General features: G+C 42.1%; 1 long non-coding RNA gene across 1 annotated transcript in view; it reads right to left on the bottom strand.

Moving 5' to 3' along the window:
• LOC147573509 (uncharacterized) overlaps positions 1-22,130 on the bottom strand; it is an 83,890-nt gene that overhangs the window by 61,011 nt on the left and 749 nt on the right. The window contains exon 2 of the long non-coding RNA XR_015244832.1: positions 19,066-19,128. This is a non-coding gene — a long non-coding RNA (uncharacterized LOC147573509). The remainder of the gene's footprint in view (positions 1-19,065; positions 19,129-22,130) is intronic.

The following is a 22,130-nucleotide window of genomic DNA, read 5'->3' on the forward strand; positions in this document are numbered from 1 at the left end:
ACAGACCAGGGTCATTTGCTCACCATGCCCGCCCCTTCTGCTGCATCCACATACCGTTCTATTTCACCCAGAGGGCTGTTCCCCTAGCTGAGTGCTGGACCCAGCCCCTACTGCCTTGGAAGAGTCAACTGTTAAATTTCTGGAAAGTTTACGAGCTGGTTGTTAAACACGGTCATTATTAAAAATTAATACGCTCATATGAGCGTACAATTAAATTGTATTAAAATACAAAGGTAAGAAAGACCCCAAACATCATCCCTAGTTACCATGTTTCACGAACTCCTTTCCTCTTGAGGCCACTTATGACTGTTGTCGCAGCTACTAGACTTCTCTTCCCAATTCAGTTCCCCATTCAGTGACCTCACATTGGCCACGATGGGTGTATTTACACCATGAAAAGTGCCAAAGGAGACAACTTGGGGTTTTATTTTGCTTGGTTTTTTGAAGAGCCTTTGTCACACATCCACCAGCCTGTTGGGCCTTAGGCGTATCTCTCATGGGACAGGCGCTGGCTGAGCAGCTGATAGGCTGGTGAACGGCAGAAGACACTCATAGCAGAGGGGACAGTCTGAACAGACCCTCGGGGCAGCAAGAGGCAGCAAAGGGCAGGAGCCAGCCTGAGAGCTTTACAGGACCCGAGCACTGACTGGGGGGTCAAGGAAAATGAGAAGTGAAAGTTCCCCCCAGCCTCAGCTGCAGGGGAGGGCAGCCCCCTCCCCTCAAGGAATAACAAAGAGGAAGCTCTAGAGAGAACCATGACTGTCGCCAAGGAAAGGGTACCCAGACCCAACCCAGTATCCTCAGCAAAATCCCCCAGGCACTACTAATCTGTCTGTCTACACCTGCAGGAAGCAGACCGAGAAGGAATGAGGCTGAAGAAGGTGTGGGCAAGGGCACCATGGGGTTGCCTTCCGGCAGAAGCTCTTGCCAGATGGAGGGGGAGCTGGCTGAGCATCGTCCTCCTTCTCTTGAGAAACACCCCAGTGTCTTCTGGGCCTCCGAGTGGGCTGGTGTGTGAGGCAACTCACTGTTGTGAGCACCACAGGCCGAGTGGTTTCAATAACAGAAATTTACTTCTCACGATTCTGAAGTCTACAAATCTACGTGTCCACAGGATGCCTTCCTTCTGAGGTCTCTCTCTTTGGTTTGTAGATGGGTCTGTCCTAATTTCTCCTCCTAAGGACACCACTTTTGTTAGATTAGGGGCCATGTGATGACGTCATTTAACCTTAATTATCTTTTTTAATTTTTTTTTTAACGTTTATTTTTGAGACAGAGAGAGACAGAGCATGAACGGGGGGAGGGCCAGAGAGAGAGGGAGACACAGAATCCGAAGCAGGCTCCGGGCTCTGAGCTGTCAGCACAGAGCCCGACGCGGGGCTAGAACTCTTGGAGCACAAGATCATGACCTGAGCCGAAGTCGGGAGCTTAACCGACTGAGCCACCCAGGCGCCCCACCATAATTATCTCTTTAAAGGCCCTATTTCCAAATACAGTCACATTCTGAGGTACTGGGAGTTAGGACTCAAACATATGAATTTCTGGAGGATACAAATCAGCCAATAGCTAAGGGTGTCCGAGAAGGCTCTGGAGGCATAGGTGGGATCCTGAGGGCTGACTGAGAGCAGCCAGCTCTGGGAGAGAGGGACTGAGGGACTCTGGGCTCCTCAGGGGAGGCACTATGTCCTATCTGCCTTTGTTTCTTGAATGCCCAGCACTATAACTAGCACTTGGCAGTTTTTCAATGAAATGTTTCTTGAATGAGTGAGTCAATGAGTGAGTGAGCTTGCTGACAGAGAAAGAAAAGGAATCTCCTTCTCAGTACGTTTTTGCACTCAGGTGAGAGTCCTTCCGGTTTACTGAAGGGCAAGTAAGGGTTTTCTTCATTTCCTCTAAGGTTGGTTCATTCTGGATCTGAGAGGTGAGGACTAGGGCCTCCGACCATTCAGGCCCCACCATCTGCATCAAATCCCCAAGAAGTAGGACCCAGAACCCAGAGCTCTCCAAAGACCCAAGGGGGTATACACAGCCTGGGAGGAATAATGTACTGGGGCAGAACCACAGAGGAAAGAATTCAACGTCAAGATGAAGGCACTTGATGACACATAATATGTCAACTAGTTTCCACACCCATGTATTGTCACCTATTATTCACTCATATATCACCATCTTGCTGTGGGATGGCAGTGCATTTCTACATTTTTGACATTTTATGTCCCAAAGTAAAAGCCCCTGGGGCCCAGGAGGCTCTTAGATTGGTCCTGTGCCTTTTAGCTTTCCAGCTATGAAGAGCGTCCTAGATAGGGTGACACAGCCGAGGCCTCCAGCACAGAGGTTTCCTGCTAAGAAGGAAGCTGCCATTCAGCAAGTGGTCACAAAAGCCTGAGGGAGACCCACTCCTGCAGGAAAGGGCTCTACAATAGGCTTTAGATGAGAAATGCTTTTCTAAACATTTCCTGTTGCCCACCCCTGCCCCCCGTCCCCACCAGGTATGGCCACAGCTGCTCTGTGGCTCAGGATACAGGAGCTGAGGGTTTGTTTGTTTTTTCCCCCTCCTAAGAGTGCTTTCAGAACTTGGCCCGTCATTCTGGGAAGGAGATGAAGTGGCAGGAGTGTTTCATTAAAAAAGCGAACGTTTTCCTTTGCCCAGGAAGAGCGCAGTGTGAGGAACACCCGCGGTGCGGCTTGGTTACAGCAATAACCCCGAATCCTGATTTCTGACATCAAGCCTAGCTTTAACAGTTCCCCGGAAAGGGGTCTGAAAAAATGCCATTCCATGTACCACATGCAATTGTATGTAAAATAGGCCTGCGCTGAGCAAAGAAGCATCAATATCTATTACTTAGAAACAGATGAGAAGGCAAATCGGCAGCTGCTAGGCAATGAGACGAAACCCCACTCTGTTGTGTTTCGTGCCTTTAGATTTTTTTTTAATGGGCCCCACTTTCCTTCTGCCTCTGGCATCTTGTAATTGTCAGTGAGTCTGGTGGTACCGTCCCATGATATAACTAATCAACTGTAGGATCGTAGCTAATACACTGGTATAAAAGAACTTATTAAGACATAACCCTTAAATGTGTGAGTAACAATGTGCAATCCAACATGAGGCATAAACAGCTCTGGAGCCCAAGCTTGCCGTCAAGCTCGCTGTGGCTTTCTCCAAGCGAATCCGGGCATATGGTGCCATAATGGAGCATGAATTTACAGCAACAGAGATGTACGAGGGAGATTAAAGCATCATCTGTAAGGACATACTGCGTGGCAAAAAAACAACAATTATTGTATTTTCTGCTTTGTATTATGATGAGGAACTCAATCCCTTTCCGTAGAGTGTGGGCTCCCTCTGCTGCTGACAGGAGACACCAGGACTCCAGGCACACGGGGAATCCTTGGGGACTGCAGCAGAGCAGGTGGCCTGTCCTGGCAGGAGAAAGGAGGGGGCTGAACGTTGCAGAGGGACAGACTCCATTCAATGGGAGATCAGGACTATCGGTGCAGCTCCCGCAAGGAGGAGCAAGAAGCGGGCACAACAGAAAAACACAAAGGAGCCATCAGCTGTACTGACCACATCACCTGTGACCCTAGTGAAATGTGGCACAGAAGTGATGACATGGTACCCACCCAGGGTGGCCCCTCTATCCCGTTCTCTCTCTCTCTTCTTGTCTCTCCACACGGCCTTACCAGGAGCCCCTCCGGTTCTGTTTCAGACTGCCGCCGATACCTTTGCTAGTTCCCTGCATTCTGCTTTGTCCGAGGAGGACTGCCTCACTGCACCAAGGAGACTGCACCACCCAGGTTTATCGCCTTCCACGCAGCAGCAGGGCATGTGTCCCAGAGAGCCTGGCCCGCTCCCTCCCAGCCCCCACCATGGTTCCACTTCTCAGTGGTCGCTTCTCAGCAACACGACTTTTATTTGTTTTAATGTCTTATTTAAACACTAAAGCCCCAATGTGGGGCTCGAACTGATGACCCCGAGATTAAGAGTCATGTGTTCCTCCGACGGAGCCAGCCAGGCGCCCCTTAGCAACAGGACACTTTGATGCATCAGTAACCCCAGGAGAGCAGAAACGTGTTATTTTTTTTAATTAATTAATTAATTTCAAGTAATCCATCCACCCAACATGGAGCTCCAACTCACGACCTGGGGATTAAGAGTTGCATGCTCCACCGACTAAGCCAGCCAGGCGCCCCTGTGGGTCAGAAACATTTTAATGCCACACCTTTGATGTGTCCGTTTTGGCCAAACCAAAAATAAACGCTTAAACTCCAGCTGTTCCTATCAGCACGAGGTAAGTAACAGATCATAAACCCTGACCCCAGGAGATGGACTGGCGTGGGGTAAGTGGATGCGCTCAGGGGTGGGGGCAGACATACCCTTTGAAACAGGACCACGCTCACTCCTCCGAGAACTGTCAACCATCCTAAGCAAAACGGCTACTTCTCTGATAGTTGGTTATTTGCATGGTCGGTATCTGGAATTCTCTGATTTCCCTCTTATAATGGCCATGCTAATTTCCTTTCAGTTAGTCAGTAGAGATGCCATGTGTGTTTGCAGACTTCCTGGTGATACCAGCACTATTTTACTGGGCATAATTAGATGCTGGGTGACAGGGGAGCAGAGATACTGGCTAGTTCTCTGGGATATATATGCTGACATATATAACCTGTGCATTTATATATATATACATATATATACACAGACACATATACATAAATATATGTATATATACACATACATATTTGCATGTGTGTGTATATATATATATATACACATACATATTTGTGTGTGTGTGTGTATACACATATATATGCTGACACATATGACACCTGTTCTCACCTGCATAGAAAAATGTTCAATTACATTGCTGATGGTGTCCTCAGGAATGTACATTTATATCTTGTATCATTAATTCCAACACCTATAGCATTTATTCATTTGTTTATTTAGCAAGGAAGCCACCACAATCATCCAGAAGAGAGAAGAAGGTCGCTTGGCCAAGGCAGGTAATGCAGGAGGAGGTGAGGAGGGGTAGGATTCTGGAGAGATTTTTAAAGACAGAGAACACAGGATATTCAAGTGAGTTGGATGTGGGGTGAGATGGGAAGAGAGGAGTCATGTGTGCAATGATGGGGGTGCCTACTTTTTGACCCGGCTGCAAGGTGGTGCCATTTACTGAGAGAGCGAACAATGGACGTGGCAGATTCTAAAGAAGTCAAGGGTTTACTTTGGGCATGCTAACTTTTGGATGCCGGTTAGACATCCTCATGACAATGTTGAATGGGCAGGTGGCCGTCCCAGCATTAAGTTCCAAAGGTGGGTGGGGCTGGAGATGGGACTTGAAACTCACCAGGGTACAGCCAGCGCTGGGTGAGGCTGCCACAGAGTGAGTGTGCAAAGTCCGAGGCAGAGCCCTGGGGTATCTCACAGACAGAATCAGGAGGAAGAGCCAACCACAACCAACAAGGCAGAAGCAAGAGGAAAATCAAGAAGCCAAGGGGCAAGTATTTCGAGAAACGAGGGATCCAAAAAAATGCTGATGGGTTGGAGTTTCGGCAATGACTCACAACACAGCAGTTTCAGAAAATCCTGACTGGAATGGATTCAAGGAAAAAATGAGAAGTGAGGAAGTAGAGACAGCCAACAAACTACTCTTTCCAGGAGTTTTGCTCTCAAGCAGGGCGGAAGAATAGTGCCACAGTAGGAGGGGTGTGCCGCATCAAGGGCGGTGTTCTGTTTTAACTGTGGTAAAACATACATAAAATGTACAATCTTAACCATTTTTAAACGTACAGTTCTATAGTGTTAAGTACATTTGCATGGTTGGGCAATCAATGTCCAGAACTCTTTTTGTCTTGCAAAACTTAAATACCCCCTAAACAGCTCCCATTCCTTTCTCCCCTCAGCCCCTGAAAACCAGCATTCTACTTTCTGTCTCTAGAAGTTCGACTACTCTAGTGTATGAGTCTGCTCACGCTGCCATAACAAATTACCACAGGCTGGGGGGGGGGGAGGGTTGCTTAAACAATAGAAATTCATTATCTAATAGTTCTGAAGGCAACAAGTCCACAAGGTGTTTGCAGTGTTGGGTTCTCCTGAGGTCTCTCCCTTGGCTGCCTTCTCGCTGTGGCCTCACACGGTCTTCCCTCTGTGTGTATGCCTCTTCAGTGTCTCTTCTTATTAGAAGGACGTTCATCATATTGGATTAGGTCCCCACCAATAAGACCTCGGTTAATCTTAATTACCTCTTTAAAGAACCTATCTCCACATACGGTCATATTGAGGATTGCACTTCCACATATTAATTCAAGGGGGACACAATTCAGTCCATAACATCTAAGTATCTTTTATAAGCAGTATCATCCTGTATTTGTCTTTTTGTGACTAATTTATTTCACTCCGCATAATGTCCTCAAGGTTCATCCATATTGTAGCATGTGTCAGAATTCCTTTCCTTTTTACAACTAAATATACTCCATCGCATGTACATAGCACATTTTGTTTACCCATTCGTTCATCAATGGACACTTGCATTGCTTCCATTTTTGGCTATTATGAATAATGTTCCTATTAACATGGGCGTACAGATATCTTTTTGAGACCCTGCTTTCAATTCTTTTGGGTATATACGCAAAAGTGAGTTGCTGGATCATATGGTAATCCTGTGTTTAGTTTTGTCCATAGCTGCTTTCCATAGCAGCAGCAGCATTTTACGTTCCCACCAACAGTACACAAGGGTTCCAATTTTTCCACATTCTCACCGACACTTGTTATCTTCTGGGTTTTGTTATTTGTTTGTTTTCATAGCAGCCATCCCATGGGTGTGAGATGGTATCTTATTACAGTTTTGATTTGCATTTCCCTAATGATTAGTGATACTGAGCATCTTCCCATGTGTTTGTTGGCTATTTGCATATCTTTGTAGAAATGCCTATTCAAGTACTTTGCCCATTTTGGAACTGGGTTGTTTGGGTTTTTTTTTGCTGTTGAGTTACAGTTCTTTCTGAAGTCTAGATATCAACCTCTCATCTGACATATGATTTGCAAACATTTTCTCTCATTCTGCAGGCTGTCTTTTCATTCTGTTGATAGTGTCCTTTGATGCACAGATTTAAAAAAAAATTTTTTTTAATGTTTATTTATTTTTGAGAGAGAGACAGACAGAGCACGAGCAGGGGAGGAGCAGACAGAGAGGGAGACACAGAATCTGAAACAGGCTCCAGGCTCTGAGCTGTCAGCACAGAGCCCAACGCAGGGCTTGAACCCACAAACCATGAGATCATGACCCGAGCCGAAGCCGGACGCCCAACCGACTGAGCCACCCAGGCGCCCCTTGATGCACAGATTTTAATTTTGATGAAGTCCAGTGTATCTATTTTTACTTTTGTTGGCTATGCTTTTGGTGTCAGATCTAAGAAGTCATTATCAAATCCAATATCCTGCAGCTTTCCCCCTAAGTTTTCTTCTAAAAGTTCTATAGTTTTAATTCTTATGTTCGGTTCTTGGATGAATTTTGAGTTAGTTTTTGTTATCTGGAGTAAGGTAAAGATAGGTTTTCATTTGGGGGAGGGGAGAGAGAGAGAAGGGGGGAGGGGCAGAGAGAGAGGGAGACAGAGGATATGAACTGGGCTCTACACTGACAGCCAAGAGCCCAATGCGGGTCTCAAACTCATGAACCGTCAGACGCTTAACTGACTGAGCCACCCACGCACCCTTTTGCTTTTTTTTTTTTTTTAACTTTTTTAATGTTTATTTTTGAAAGGGGCGGGGAGGGGCGGAGGGGTGGAGGGGCAGAGAGAGAGAGGGGGAGACACAGAATCCAAAGCAGGCTCCAGGTTCCAAGCTGTCAGCACAGAGCCCGATGGAGGGCTCAAACTCACGAACTGTGAGATCATGACCTGAGCCGAAGTTGGACACTTAACCAACTGGGCCACCCAGGCGCCCCTGTTTTTGTTTTTTTAAAGAAGGAACGGATTATAGAATGTCTCTATGCTGACGGAAGTGACCGAGTAGAGAGAAAAACTATATGCAGGAGAAAGGGGAGTGTTTGTAGAAGAAAAGTTCTGGAGTGGGTGAGAGAGGATGCAATGCAGCGTTTAACAAAGACTCTCTCAAAAAAAAAAAAAAAAAAAAAGACTCTCTCCCTGAGCACGTGTTAGTCAGGCTCCTCTGAGCCCTCTTTCTGACTAGGTCTTGAGCTTGGCCCCCTTCCTGTCTTTGACCTGCCCAGCCCAGTCTTAGCAAAGAACCCTGCTAAGTCGTCACTTACCTATCTTATCAAATTCCTCATCTCCCATCCTTGCTGTCGAAGCCCTTGACCTGCACTTAGCCAGAATCCTGTCAGGCCAGTTTAGTAAAAACCCCCCACCCTCATTGTTTCCTCTTAAGAATTCCCATCCATTGACCCCCTCACACAGCTCCTTGGCTATAAATCCCCACTGGTCTTTGTTGTATTCAGGGTTGAGCTCGAATTTGCAATAATAAAGTCCTTACCATTTTAACAAGTATCAGAATTATTTTTTCTTTAACACATTCAAGTCAGGGGGAGGAGTTGGTCTAAGTAGGAGTAGCAACAGTTAGTTCATCCATTGCTCTGAAAATTAGCTGCTGCAGAATCCAGAAAAATAATTAAGAAGCAGTTGGAGATGCTAATAGAGTACGGAAGGCACGTAGTCAATGGAACAAAAATTTTTTAAGTCCTATTAATTGGGACAAAGAAGGTTATTTAAACAAAATAGAAAATGCACACCTACTATGAACTGTTACAAAGTAAAAAAGGTGTAAAACTATAAAAACAAGGAGAGGGGTGCCTGAGTGGCTCAGTCGCTTAAGTGTCTGTCTGACTTCCGCTCAGGTCATGATCTCACCGTCCGTGAGTTCAAGCCCGGCATTGCGCTCTGTGCTGACAGCACAGAGCCTGGAGCCTGCTTCAGATTCTGTGTCTCCCTCTCTCTGCCCCTCCCCCTGCTCACATTGTCTCTCTCTCTTAAAAATAAACATTAAAGGGGCGCCTGGGTGGCGCAGTCGGTTAAGCGTCCGACTTCAGCCAGGTCACGATCTCGTGGTCCGTGGGTTCGAGCCCCGCGTCAGGCTCTGGGCTGACGGCTCGGAGCCTGGAGCCTGTTTCTGATTCTGTGTCTCCCTCTCTCTCTGCCCCTCCCCCGTTCATGCTCTGTCTCTCTCTGTCCCAAAAATAAATAAACGTTGAAAAAAAAAATTTTTTTTAAAACAAAAATAAAAAAAAAATAAATAAAATAAACATTAAAAAAATTAATAAAAAAAACAAGGAGAAATCTATAGAAACACAACTCTATCGTAAGAATTTTCAGTACTTCCTACTTCTTTAGTCTTTGATAGATCTAGTAATTAAAAATTAATAGATATATAGAAGATATAAATAGCTTCTTATTTTGTATCAAACCTGTCCACAACCAATAAAAGAATCCTTCTTGTTTTCCAATCCCATAAAACATTCAATCCCATAAAACATTCATCAAAATTAATGATAAATAAGACAGTGGGGAAAAAACACCCTCAGGCTTTTATACAAGCTTACATTCTCTGACTCCAATGCCATTTAAAAAAAAACAACCCAAGAGTTGAAAGAATTCAGTCCCTTGAAATCTTCTGGTGGGCCATAGTATTTTTCAACAAACGTTCCCAGCTTTCCATTTTCCAGGCACAGAGTAGGACTGCATGTTACCCCCCTTTCATGGGCACCGTCTAATGATTTGGTCAATGAAACGTGGAGCGAAAAAAATCATGGACATCATTTGGGGCGGAGCCTGAAGGGGACAGTGAGCCGTTCGTTCCCCAGGCTGTCTCCACCACAGCAACCGGTATCACCACGATACAGCCGCTCGGTTGGCCAGGGTCTCAGAGTGGGGGGACGTGGAGCAGAGCCCCCAGCCAATGTCGGTGCACAGACAGAATGAGCAAGAAAGAAACTTCTACTGTTTTAAGCCATTCGGATTTTGAGAGTTTTGTCACTACAGCATAGCCAGCCCGTCCCAACTGATAACAGGCCTCCTAAGTGAGCCCTCAGCCAAGAACATCAAAACTGTGAGCAAGAGACTAGAAAATTGGTGCTATTTTCAAAACGATGGACTGACCACTCGATTCTTCCCTTCTCCCTCCTCAGACCCTACACAGATGGTGGTAAAGAACTAAAACGGAAATAACATCCGTAATGACAAAGAATAACAGAAAGTTGTCAATCTGTGGAAGGAGCTTAAAAGAAGTTTCTGAGACCACGTCAGGCTGATACAGAAGGGACAACAGATGAAACACCGCTGAGGGGGTTGCTGATCTTCCCTATGGAATTCTGGAGAAGCACAAGACATGGGGTACAAGACACTGGGTCAGAAATATGGGGGTTACTTGAAAGACTGCCTTCAACAGTCCAGTCCCGTCCCCTCCTCCCCTTGTTCAGAATGCAGGGCCACGAAACATCAGAGAGTCCCTCCATGAGGAAATGTAATAACTCAAGAAAAAAGGAGAAGAAAAGGAAAAAAGGAGGAGGAGGGGGAAGAAGGGAGAAGGAAAAAGAGAAAGAGACAAATGTGTATTAGTTTAATAAGGGGTGCCATAAAAAACAGTTCCACTAAAAGCAAAAACAAATTCAACTAAGGAAAGAGAACTTATTCAAGAAATGGCATAATAATACATAAAATAATAAATAAAATAAACATATTTTCCAATTATTATCGTAACTATATTCAATGTTATTGCATTCAAAATCAAGAATAAAACACTCTGGAAATGGTGCAGAGAACAAGAAAGGCTCTTATAAAATAAAAATATGCTGAAATAAATTGACCAGAAGGTTCAGAAGATAAAGCAGCAGAAATCTGCCAGAATGTAGAGACCAAGAGACGGAAGACATGAAAGAAAAGAGACACAGAAGATCTATCCCGGAGGTCCGGTTTGACAAGCGCTCCAGAAAAGCGGAAATCAGAAAGAAGAAGGGGCGCCTGAGTGGCTCAGTCAGTTAAGCGTCTGACTTTGTTTGGTTCAGGTCATGATCTCGTGGTTTGAGTTCGAGCCCTGCATCAGGCTCTGTGCTGACAGCCCAGAGCCTGGAGCCTGCTTCCGATTCTGTGTCTCCCTCTCTCTCTGTTCTTCCCCCACTCACGCTCTGTCTCTCTCAAAAATAAATAAACAAAAAAAAGAAAGAAAGAAAGAAAGAAAGAAAGAAAGAAAGAAAGAAAGAAAGAAAGAAAGAAAGAAAAGAAAATCATCAGATGAACAATATGACAAAATTCTGCAAAGGTCCAGGTTTTGTTTTTGTTTTTTTTTTTTAACATTTATTTATTTTTGAGACAGAGAGAGACAGAGCATGAACAGGGGAGGAGCAGAGAGAGAGGGAGACACAGAATCTAAAACAGGCTCCAGGCTCTGAGCTGTTAGCACAGAGCCCAACGCGGGGCTCAAACTCACGGACCGTGAGATCATGACCGGAGCCGAAGTCGGACGCTTAACCGACCAAGCCACCCAGGCGCCCTTGCAAAGGTCCAGGTTTAAAAGACCCACCAAGCAAACAGTCTAAGTACTTGTAGTAGACCCGTATCTTTGTAAAATTTTAGAACATTGGGAAAAAAGGAAAGGATCCTAACAATTCAAGAAAAAAACACCACTTCTGAAGGAACATACATCAGGTTGTCTTTTATCACCAACACCAACTGTTAGAAAACAGAGGAGCCATACTTTCATTCTTCAGGGGAACTGACTGCCGCACACCACTGAGTCATGGATTGACAAGAAAAGAAACACCTCTCGTGAAGGCCACTTGAACAACCGGAGAGATATGAAGGTGGGTTGTACACCAAGTAGAAGATATTGTTTTATCTATATTGATTTACTGGGTACAATAATTGTACTTTAGTTATGTATGAGATGTCTTTGTTTTGGGGATATGCATACACAGGAGTGACGTGACATGATATCTGCAAGGTAGTGGTTTTTTTTTTATGTTTATTTATTTTTGAGAGAGACAGAGACAGAGCGTGAACAGGGGAGGGGCAGGGAGAAAGGGAGTCACAGAATCTGAAGCAGGCTCCAGGCTCCGAGCTGTCAGCACAGCTGACATGGGGCTGAAACCCATGAACCAATGATATCATGATCTGAGCCAAAGTCAGATGCTCAACCGACTGAGCCACTCAGGTGCTCCAGTTCCTTTTTTTTTTTTTTTATTTATTTTGGAGAGAGAAAGAAGGCGGGGGTGGGGTGGGGGGAGAGAGCAGAAAGAGAAAGAAAGAATTTCAAGCAGGCCCCACACTGCCAGTGCAGAGCCCAACATGGGACTTGAACTCACAAACTGTGAGATCATGATCTGAGCTAAAATCAAGAGTCAGATGCTTAACCAACTGAGCCACCCAGGCACCCCCTGCTAGATACATTTAAATGGTGCAGAAAAACTGTGTGTGTGTGTGTGTGTGTGTGTGTGTGTGTGTGTGTGTACACGTGCACACAAATGCACTCATGTGTGTGTAGACAGAAAAAGATAAAGAAATTTGGTAAAACCTTAATCTTACAGATTAGTGAATCTATGTGACAGATACATGTGTTCTTTGTATCACTCCTTCCATTTTTTACAGATTTGATATTTTTCAAACAAAAAAGTAAGGACTTTTATTTTATTTAAGTGTTTATTTTTGAGGAAGAGAGAGACAGGAAAAGTGAGCAAGGAAGGGGCAGAGAGAGAGGGAGACAGAGGATCCAAAGAGGGCTCCGGGCTGTCAGAGAAAGACAGAGAGAGAGAGAGAGAGAGAGAGAGACAGACAGACAGAGAGAGCAGTAGAGAGCCTGATGCAAGGCTTGAATGCACAAACCATGAGATCATGATCCAAGCCAAAGTCAGACACTTAATCAACTGAGCCATCCAGGCACTTTTTCATTACCCAGAAAAGTAAGGAATTTAAAAAATACTACCAATACATAACAAATATGGAAAGGAAAATATCAAATAACTCATTTTTAATTATTAATTAATTCCCCTCTCTCCCTGCCCCCCCACTTGCTCTGTCTCTCTCAAAATAAATAAACTTAAAAAAAAAAGATAATAGGCAAAGCTTAAAAAAAGAAAAGGAAAATAGACACAATTAGAAACTCTAGCAAATGCAAAAATTTGAACAAGAAAAATAGTACACTACTTGGCTCTGTGTTGAACAATATTTAAAATCATAACTGAGGGAAACAAAATGTGTCACTACAAAAAAAATCAACTAAGCACAAAGGAAAGCAGTCATGGAGAAAATAAGAAACAAAAATGTTGTAAAACATACATGAAACAAATAAAATGTAAAAGTAAGTGCTAAATAAAAAGCAGGACTCAACTCTATGCTACCTGTAAGAGAGTCACTTTAGAGCTGAGGACATAAACAGGTTGAAAATGAAATGATGAAAAAATACATCCCATATAAATAGGAACCAAAAAGGAACAGGAGTGGCTATCAGACAAAATAGACTTGAAGTCAAAAACTGTTTTGAGAGACAGAGAAGGGCATAATACGATGATAAAAGGGTCAATTCACCAAGAAGAAATAACAATTATAAAAATACATGTGTCAAACCCGAGAGCTCCTGAATATTTGAAGCACACATTGACAGAATTGAAGGGAGATAGCTCTACAAGAATGGTACACTTCAATATCCCATTCTGCATAATGGAAGTAACAGTCAGACAGAAGATCAATAAGAAAATAGAGTACCTGAACAACACTACAGACCAGCTGCACCTAACAGAGAGATACAGAATACTCTAGCCAGTAAGAGCAGAGAACATATTCTTCTCAAGTGCACCCAGGACATTCTCGGGATAGACCATATGTTAGGCCACAAAACAAGTCTTAATACATTCAAAAGACTGACATAATACAAAATATCTTTTCTGATCACAATAGAATGAAACTAGAAATCAACAGCAGAAGGAAAACTGGAAAGTCCACAAATATGTGGAAATTAAACAACACATTTTTTTAGAGAGGGAGCGTGTGCGTGAGCAGGGAAGAGGGGCAGAGAAAGAGAATCTTAAGCAGGCTCCACACTCAGTTTGGAGCCCAACACAGCACTCGATCCCAGGACCCTGGGATCATGAACTGAGCCAAAATCAAGAGTTGGATGCTCAACTGACTGAGCCACCCAGGCACTCCAAACAATGCATTCTCCCTTTTGTTTTTTAATGTTTTTATTTATTGAGAGAGAAAAAGAAAAAGAGAAAAAAGAGAAAATGTTTTTATTTATTGAGAGAGACAGAGCACGAGTGGGGGGCGGGAGGGGCAGAGAGAGAGGGAGACACAGAATCCAAAGCAGGCTCCAGGCTCTTTGCTGTCAGTACAGAGCCCAACGTGGGGCTCGAACTCACAAACTGTGAGATCATGACCCAAGCCGAAGTCAGACACTTAACCGACTGAGCCACCCAGGCGCCCCTCAAACAATGCATTGTTAAGCAACCAATAGGGCAAAGAAGAAATCGCAAAGGAAAGTAGAAAATATCTTCAGAAAAATCAAAATGAAAACCAAAACTTGCAGGATGCAAGAAAAGCAGTGCTGAGAAGGAATGAAATCTTGCCATTTGCAACAATATGGATGGAACTGGAGGGTATTATGCTAAGTGAAATAAGTCAGTCAGAGAAAGACAGATATTATATGTTTTCAGTCATATGTGGAATTTGAGAAACTTAACAGAGGACCATGGGGGAAGGACAGGGGAAAAAATAGTCTCAGAGAGGGAGTCAAACCATAAGAGACTCTTAAATACAAAGAACAAACTGAGGGTTGTTGGGGAGGGCGGGGAAGAGGGGGAAATGGGTGATGGGCATTGAGGAGGGCACTTGTTGGGATGAGCACTGGGTGTTGTATGTAAGCGATGAATCACAGGAATCTACTCCCGAAGCCAAGAGCACCCTGTATGTTAGCTAACTTGACAAAAAATTATATTTAACAGGGGCACCTGGCTGGTTCAGTCTGTTGAGCATTCGACTGGCTTGGGTCATGATCTCACCATTTGTGGGTTCAAGCCCCGCATCGGGCTCTGTGCTGACAGCTCAGAACCTGGAGCCTTCTTCAGATTCTGTGTCTCCCCCTCTCCCTGCCCCTCCCCCACTGGCACTCTGTCTCTCAAAAATAAATAAATGTTAAAAAATGTTTTAATTATATTTAATAAATAAATAAATAAGAAAAAGAAAAGCAGTGCTAAGATGGAAATTTACAGCCATAAACACATTTAAAAATAAGAAACGTCTCAAATCAACACCTCAATGAAGTAGAAAAAGAACAAACTAACCCCAAAGCTAGCAACAGTTAGGAGATAATAAAGATTACAGCAAACGTAAACAAAATAGAGAACAGAAAAACAGTTGAGAAGATCAACAAAACCAACAGCTTGGTCTTTGAAAAGATCAAAATTTAAAAACCATTAGCTAGATTAACTAACTTAAAGATTCAAATAACTAAAGTCAGAAATGGAAGAGGGGACATATCTAGTGATTTTACAGAAATAAAAAGGATTATAAGAGAGTACTATGAACAACTGTACACGAACAAAATGGATAACTTAGAGGAAATGTTTAAATTCCTAGAAACACACAACCTACCAAATACTGAATCATGAAGAAAGATAAAATCTGAACAGAACAATAACCAGTGGGAGATTGAATCAGTAATCAAAAAGCTCCCAACAAAGAAAAGTCCAGGATCACATGGTGAATTCTGACAGATACTTAAAGAAGAAATGTAACAAATCCTTCCCAAACTCTTCCAAAAACACTTTTGGAGAGAACACTTCCTAACTCATTCTATGAGGCCAACATTATCCTGAAACCAAAGTCATTTGTCTGACTTTGCCACACCAAAAGAAAAACAAACAGAAAACTACAAACATCCCTTATGAACACTGATGCAAAAATCACCAACAAAATACTAGCAAACAGAACTCAAAAGCATATTAAAAGGATTATACACTATAACCAAGAGGGTTTTATTCCTAGAATACAAGGATGTTTCAGCATATGAAAATCAAAGTACCATATACCACAGCAAAAGAATGAAGGGGAAAAACTCACATCATTATCCTAATTGATGCATAAAAAGCGTTTGACAAAATTCAACACCCTTTCATGATAAAAATACTCAACAAATTAGGAACAGCAGGAAACTACCTTCACATAATGAAGGACATATATGAAAAACCCACAGCTAACACACTCAATTGTGAAAAGACTGAAAGCTTTTCCTCTAAGATCAGGAATAAGACAAGAATGTTTGCTTTTACTATATCTATTTAACTTAGTATTGGAAGTCCTAGCCAGAGCCATTGTGCAAGAAAAAGAAATAAAAGACATCCAAATTTGAAAAGAAGTAAAATGATATCTGTCCACAAACAATATAATCTTGTCTGTAGAAAAGCCTAAAGAATCCATTTTGTTAAAAAACTGGTAGAACTAATGGACAAAGTCAGCAAAGTTGCAGGATGCAAAATCAACACAAAAATTAGTTGCATTTCTATTCATTAACAGTGAACCACCAGAAAAGTAAATTAAGAAAAATAATTCCATTTATGTTAGCATTAAAAAAGAATAAAATACTTAGATATTAATTAAACCAAGGAGGCAAAAGACTTGCACACTGAAACTTTAAAATGTTGCCAAAATAAATGAAAGGAAACACAAATAAATGGAAAGACATCCCATGTTCATGGATTGGAAGACTTAATATAGTCAAGATATCAATACTCCCCAAAGTGACCTACAGATTCAATGTAGTATCGCTCAAAATCCCAATGACGTGTTTTTTCAAAAACAGAAAAATTTATTCTAAAAGTCATATAGAATCTAAGGGGACCTTGAGTAGCCAAAACAATCATGAAAAAGAACAAAGTTGAAGGTCTCACACTTGCTGATTACAAAATTCACTACAAAGCTACAGTATTCAAAACGGCGTAGTACTGGCACAAACACAGACAAATAGAGCAGTGGACTAAAACAGAGCACTGAAATAAACTCTCACATACATGAGAGCTTAAATGTACAAATAACTTTATACAAGTATACATATAAATGTATATATTTATACATATACAAGTATATATATAAATGCATATACAAGTATATATATAAATGTATATATTATATAAATGTATAAATAACTTTATACACGGGTGCCAACACCATTCAATGGGGAAAGGACAGTCTTTTCAACACATGGGGTTGGGAAAACTGGATATCCACATGCAGGAAGGAGGAGGAGGAGGAGGAAGAAGAGGAGGAGGAGAAGTTGGAGGCTTACCTTACACCAGACACAAAAAATAAATCAAAACAGGTCAAAGACCTAAACATAAAAACTAAAATTATAGAACTTCCAGAAGAAAACAAAGCAGGAAAGCTTTATGACTTTGGATTAGCAATGATTTCTTTGGTATGACATCAAAGGCACAGGCAACACAAAGTAGGTAAGTGGGATTTCATCAAAATTAAAAACTTGTGTGCATCAAACAACACTATCAACAAGAGGGAAAAGGCAACTCATATATTGGGAGAAAATATTTCCAAATCATATGTTTACATATAAATATATAAAGAACCCCTACAACTCGACAACAAAAAAAGAAACAACCCAGTATATAAAATGGGCAAAAGACTTGAATAAACATTTCTGAAGATATACAAATGGCCAAAAGCACATGAAAAGATGTTCAGCATCACTAATTTAAATGCCTATCAAAACCACAATGAGATACAACTTCAGTTAGATAGCTCTTATCCAAAAACAAAAAATAACAAGTGTTGGCAAGAATGTGGAGAAATTGGAATGCTTGTGAATTGCTGGTGGAAATGGAAAATAGCACAGCCACTGTGGGAAATTGTACAGTGATTTCTCAGAAAAAAACTAAATATAAAATTACCATATGATTCAGCAATTCCTTTTCTGGATGTATACCCAAAGAAGTGAAAGCAGGGACTCTTAACAGATATTTGTATGCCGTATCAGCAGCATTAATCACAATAACCAAAAGATGGATAATAACCAATACAAGTGTCCACTGACAGATGAATGGATAACTCAAATGGAATTTTATTTGGCCTTAAAAACGAAGGGAATTCTGACATATGCTACAACATGGCATCATGCTAAGTGAAATAAGCCAGTCACAAATGTATGATTCCACCTATAGGAGGTATCTGGAGTAGTCAAATTCATAGAGACAGAAAGCAGAATGGTAGTTGCCAGGGGCTGGGGGAAGGAGGGAATGGAGAGTTAGTGTTTAGTGAGTGTCGGGTTTCAGTCAAGAAAGATGAAAACGTTCTGAAGATGGATGGTGGTGCAAAAATTAAGAAAGGGAAACCTCACTAAAATGCAGCAGGGAGGCTAGATGGCGGGGGTGGGGGTTGGGGGGTGGTACAATGGGAAGTCTTACCACTAAACATCAATTATAGGAAGAACTGTCAGTTAAGGAACCCAGCAGAACCCTCAACAGAAAAGAATCATTAATTGCAGGCATCGACTCGAAAAGATGTATATTGCGTCTCCTGTTAGAAATCAACCCCCTATAATTCAGCCAAAGAGAAACCATCATCACCCTGGACTCATGATCTTTTGTTCAAAACAACACTTCTACACTTTATCCTTCTTCTCTATCAAATAAGATTCCTCTCCTTTGTTTCCTGGACTTGTCTATGGTTTTGCCATAGCTTATTGGTCTCGAATTGAGATTCTGTCAGTCCTGAATAAACCCACTTTTGCTGGTAAAATAACTAACCCCCGTTTATTGTTAAGGTTAACAGTGGTGAAGACTGCACAACAGTCTGAGTGTACTTAATGCCACTGAATTATACACTTACAAATGGTTAAAATGGTAACTTTTATGCTATGTATCTTTTACCGCGATTATAAAAGAGCAAAAGAACTGGAAAAGCTATTTATTTTTAACTTTTAGAATCAACCTACATACAAAGCAAAAAGACTTTATTATCATTGCAAATGAATATTTGCAATCAGAATATCAGTAAGATATAGAAATATACGCACAGATAATAGAAGCCGAGAATGTACAAAAAAAGATATGAGCTTACCGTAGGGTAGAGATGCTAATATCTTTATCTTTTCAATCTGAGAGTGAAGAGACACCATCTGTCCTTGATAGAATGAGAAATAGAAAGCGTAAGGATATTGCTTAAAGATACAACAATAACCAACTTTAGAAATAAAAACAGTAATACGTGTATTAAGAAATTAAGAGGAGGGCACCTGGGTGGCTCAGTTGGCTAAGTGTCCCACTTCAGCTCAAGTCATGATCTCAATAGTTCGCGAGTATTGAGCTCTGCATGGGGCTCTGTACTGACAGCTCAGAGCCTGAAGCCTGCTCAGATCCTGTGCCTCCCTCTCTCTCTGCCCCTCCCCCACTTGTGCTCTGTCTCTCTCTCAAAAATAAACAAACATTAAAAAAAAAAAAAGAGCCAGATGCTCAACCGACTGAGTCACCCAGGCGCCCCAATGCTTACCCATTTGTATTCCTCTCTGTATATATTGGTGCTTAGAACAGGTGCTTGGCACATAGGAGGCACCCAGGCGCCTCTAGATAGAGAGCCTTTTAACTCGTGTCCTGATTCTGCCTGTGCCGTAGTTATTAAAAGAATAAATCGGGCACCTGGGTGGCTCAGTCAGTTGAGTGTCAGACTCTTGATTTCTGCTCAAGTCATGATCCACCACCCCCACCCTGCCCGGGGTCATGGGATTGAGCCCCATGTTGGGCTCCACATTCAGCATGGAGCCTGCTAAGGTTCTCTCTCTCTCCTTCTGCCCCCTCCCCCACTCACACATACTCCCTCTCTCTCTCTCTCTCTCTCAAAAAAAAAAAAAAGGAATAAATGAGGGCAATACTAGAAAGACACCTCAGAAGCCAAGCTAGAGGCAAAAGTTTTCACCTTTGAGGATCTCAGACTGGGTTGTGTAGGAGTGGACCAAGAATAGTTGCCTCTTCCTATATACCACTGACGTTAAAAAAAAAAAAAAAAAAATATATATATATATATATATATATAGGACACTGTGAACAAGAAAAAATAAGAACACTGAATACACTATATTTGGGATGCAATCAAAACTTCGCCCACAGATTCATTCCTTTAACGTTTTTAGTATTAAAAAACAATAAAAATAAACAATAGAGCACTGAAGGAACCAGAGAGAATGTAACAATGAAAATATTAAAAAGAGGTAGAAATAAATATAAAAATAGAATGTAATCAATTACAAAAGAATACTGATAAATGTGATTTCTTTTTAAAAAATTTTTTTTTAACATTTATTTATTTTTGAGACAGAGAGAGACACAGCATGAACGGGGGAGGGGCAGAGAGAGAGGAAGACACAGAATTGGAAGCAAGCTCCAGGCTCTGAGCCATCAGCCCAGAGCCTGACGCGGGGCTCGAACTCGTGGACTGCGAGATCATGACCTGAGCTGAAGTCGGACGCTTAACCGACTGAGCCACCCAGGCGCCCCTATAAATGTGATTTCTTTGTGGAAAAAAACAGCAGCGAAATATTAAAATGGCTAGAAAGTATAATCGAGAAAAATAATAATGTAAACAAACACATCAACAATCCCTAAAGGGATGGAACCACAGACACAGACGTGACAGCCGTACATTTTTAAAATGTGAAGCCCCGAATGAATGGTTCTCTAGAAATTAAAATTATCTTGAGCAGAAACAGAAAACTTGAGCAGGCTGATGACCCTAGAAGAAAATGAAAAGCTGCCAAAACGATATATTTAAAAGAGGGGCCCGACTCAGATCTTTTTATGGAGAATTGTTTCAGTTCTGCTCTCCAGTTGTCACATAACTACAGAAAGAAGTTATCGTAACTCTGTGATGTGTTTTGTCAAACTTTAAATATCTGATCCATGGGGAATGCATTTAGATTTAAGGAATGAGGTGAGAATCCCTACCAGTTGATTCTGGTTTCCTCATTTCCTCATGGGTGAGGGCCACTCAGGCACCAGCCCAGCTAGGGCCGCGTCCTCTCTAGCCTTGAGAAGTGAGTAGCTCACAGATGGTCCACAAAGGGTCTCCACTGTGACTCCCTCAAAACTCCAGACTACCATGTTTATAAACTATCCCTCTTACACCTTTTTCTTAAAGTTTATTTATTTATTTTGAGAGAGAGAGAGAGAGAGAGAAAGAGAGCACTAGGGGAGGGGCAGAGAGAGAGGGAGAGAGAATCCCAAGCAGGCTCTGCACTGTCAGCACAGAGTGGCTCGAACTCAAGAACCATGAGATCATGACCTGAGCCAAAATCAAGAGTCAGAAGCTTAACCAACTAAGCCACCCAGGTGCCCCAAATCTTTTTTTTTTAAGATTTTATATTTAAGTTATCTCTACACCCAATGTGGGGCTCAAACTCACAATCCCCACACTCCACCGACTGGGACAGCCAAGCACCCCTTTCCCCCCTTAAATCATGCTTGCTTACATATTAGAGAAGAGGATCATTAATGTTGAAATTCAAAATGTCTAATAAATGTCTAATTCAAAAGACAGATTCTCTGTACCTAAATTGAAATATTTATACGCTAATAATGTTTACAGCAGCATTATTCACGATATCCCAAAAGTGGAAACAACCCAAGTGTCCACTGACAGATGAGTGGATGAACAAAATATGGTGTGTGTGTATGTGTGTGTGTGTGTATAAAGGAATTTTTTTCAGCCCCAAGAAGTAAGGAAATTCTAACACACCACAGGCTACAAATGGATGAACCCTGAACACAGAATGCTAACTGAAGTGGAAAGACAAATACTGTAAGATTCCACTTACCTAAGGTAGTCAAAATCTTAAGATAGGAAGTAGAAATTGGGGAGTTGTTATTGAATGGGTATAGTTTCAGTTTTACTAGACGAAAGGAGTTCTAGAGATTAGGTGCACAACAATGTTAATGTATTTAACATTATTGAACCAAATAATGGTTAAAATGGTAAATGTTATAGTTTGTCACAACTGAAAAAAACAGCAGGTGGATAACCCGGGGGTTAGGGACTGAGCATCACACCGCCTCCCCCTCCACACACAACGCTTCTATTCTAAAGGCCACCCGCCAGGGAGTTCACCCAGCATATCTGCCCCCGAAAGTTCTCCC

The sequence above is a fragment of the Puma concolor genome, chromosome E2 (genome assembly GCF_028749965.1).
Source record: "Puma concolor isolate L17-30 chromosome E2, mPumCon1.1.hap2, whole genome shotgun sequence".
Taxonomy (NCBI): domain Eukaryota; kingdom Metazoa; phylum Chordata; class Mammalia; order Carnivora; family Felidae; genus Puma; species Puma concolor.